This window comes from Nipponia nippon, unplaced genomic scaffold (assembly GCF_047370975.1).
Source record: "Nipponia nippon isolate SJK-2023a ecotype South Korea unplaced genomic scaffold, ASM4737097v1 scaffold_51, whole genome shotgun sequence".
NCBI lineage: Eukaryota > Metazoa > Chordata > Aves > Pelecaniformes > Threskiornithidae > Nipponia > Nipponia nippon.
The window spans coordinates 830231-832500 of NW_028262371.1; the positions used below are offsets into that span (position 1 = coordinate 830231).

Consider the following 2270-nt stretch of genomic DNA (forward strand, 5'->3'; position numbering starts at 1 on the left):
GATTGCAAGTGAGGAGCAATGTGGGATATGGGCGCCGGAGCTGACTTGGGCAAGGTGAGCGGGGATCGGTGGCCTGAAGGAGCGGTTATTTTTCAGGCATTGTGTACAGCTCGTCCACTGCTAAGCAACGTCTGTTGTTTGGGTCTTACAGGTAGCGCGTCATCCTCGAAGCAGCAACCCAAATTGACGGAGGCGGGGGAGGCAAGCTGTCGAGGTAAAACAGGGTGAGATGGGGATTGGTGCAGGCAGGCTGCAGGTCTGGGCAGTATCTCAGCATGTGCCTTTTTGCTTGGGTTTTTACAGGTGCTATTTGGATGGTTAATATCGCATGCTGATGAGCGGTCCCAGAAGGCGAGGCGATAGTGGCCTGGGTTGGTGTCTCATAGCCGTGTATTGTATGCCCACTGAGTTTGCAGTGTTTCTCTTTGGTTTTGCAGGTTCTGTAGGGGCTGCCTGTAGAACCGGAGGAGCATTTGAGGTGAGCTGGGTGGTAGGGAGCGTCAGGCTGGTCACTTCTTGCAAGTGCACAGGTAATTTTGTGTCTCTTGGTATCCCAGGTGCCGGAAGCGACGACAGCCGTGGCGTCCGACTCTGGAATCGGCGATGAGCGGGTGAGTAGCACACTGTGGCACGTCTGAGGAGGTGTATGTTATGTGAAAGGTGGTTGACCGATGTGATGCTGACCGATGGCATCGGTTATTTCTGTTTTGCAGATGGTGAAGAGGAACCTTGTGGCCACAGGCTGATTTCAGCAGGCTGAGTGCAGCTCTTTGTGTCGAGGATGGATTCGGACTCGCAGCCACGTGCAAGCTACGTTGAGGCTCCGGTGCCGGAGAGGGGTCGGGCGAGGGAGGGTGCGAGGTTGGCCGTTGCGGGGTGGGGTTTTTAAGCGTAGCGCAGGGGAGAGGGCTGTCTGGGAACGGTGCCCTCTGGGCAGGTAAAGGGAGCGGGTTAGTCTTCGGCAGGATGGCAGCGTGCGCCGGGCAGGGCGGTTCCAGGCTGTGTCTGCTGTTGCGCGCTTTGTGTGGTGCGTCTTCTGTGTCTTAGGACTTTGTCGGGTCTCGATGTTGTTGCCTTTGCGCCCAAGGAGGGTGGCACGCACCTCGGGTTTTGTGACTCGGCGTCATCCCTAGCGTCTCAAATGCCTGTACCCGTCGACTTAGCGCCAATCCGGCGCTTCTTTTCTGGCGTTACTAGCGTGCAGCGTGGATCCGTCTGGCGCCTGGGAGGTTTCCGGGCAGTGCTTTTTTGCGCCGTCATTCTCGGCTGCGTCAGCAGCTCTGCTCTGTTACGGTCCATTTTTGCGGACTGGGCTTTCTCGCCTGCGCCCTTACGTTCTTAGGTCTTGAAGGCGGCATTGCTGTGCCTATGTCTAATTGGCTTTCAGAGTAACTTCTTGTCGGGGGCCGTCACGTTCCGCTCTCTCTCCGGGGCTCCCGTAGAACCTCGTCGCATCGCCGTCACGGTCCCGCAGGCCGTCTTGCCGGACGGCATCTTCCGTCCGGATGTCGTTCCTCTTGCCGAGAGTACTCTCTCGTCTTTGAGGCACGTTGTTTGTAGGGCGCTGTGGAGCGTCGGGGTGTGCGTGCGTGTGGCCTGGAGCCGCCCTGCCCGGGGGGTGTAGAGTCAGGGGGTAGGTGGCGTAGCGCTGAGAGTCTGTGAGGTGTGTTGGTATGCCTAGGCTGTTGAGGCAAAGGTTGTACAGTCAGGTTCGACGGAGTAGCTGAGGGGTCAGAGGGAAGGTGTGACTGGTGGTTCTTTGACTACTTTATTGTGTTTCTGACTTGTGGGGTGTGTGTGTGGTGGTGTGTGGTTTTTTTTTTTTTTTTTTTTAATGTGAAGGTTCCAAGCGAGGAGCCATGTGGGATACGGGCCCCGGAGCTGACTCGGGCAAGGTGAGCGGGGATCGGTGGGCTGAAGGAGCGGTTATTTTTCAGGCGCTGTGCGCGGCAGGTCCGCTTCTAAGAAGCAATCCCTGTTGCTTGGGTCTTACGGGTGGCGCATAAGCCTCAAAGCGCCAACCCAGATTGACGGGGGACGGGCAGACAAGCTGTTCAAGGTAAAGGAGAGGGAGATGGGGATCGGTGCGGGCAGGCTGTGGTTTTGGGCAATATCTCAGCGTGTGCCTTTTTGCTTGGGTTCTTGCAGGTGCTATTGGGATGCTCAGCGTTGCATGTTGACGATCGCTCCCAGAAGGTGAGGCGGTAGCAGGCCGGGTGGGTGTCTAATAGCCAGGTGTTGTACGGCCACCGAGTTGCGGTGTTTGTCCT

The 2270-nt window shown here is 57.3% G+C and overlaps 2 long non-coding RNA genes across 2 annotated transcripts in view; both read left to right on the plus strand.

Annotated features, from left to right (window-relative positions):
- Positions 1–809, plus strand: LOC148051933 (uncharacterized). Its single transcript, XR_015699428.1, has 5 exons — positions 1–54; positions 152–214; positions 304–478; positions 558–611; positions 714–809. It is a non-coding gene; the product is annotated as an uncharacterized LOC148051933 (long non-coding RNA).
- A 1337-nt stretch (positions 810–2146) lies between these two features.
- LOC148051934 (uncharacterized) overlaps positions 2147–2270 on the plus strand; it is a 487-nt gene continuing 363 nt past the window's right edge. Inside the window, exon 1 of the long non-coding RNA XR_015699429.1 lies at positions 2147–2196. This is a non-coding gene — a long non-coding RNA (uncharacterized LOC148051934). The remainder of the gene's footprint in view (positions 2197–2270) is intronic.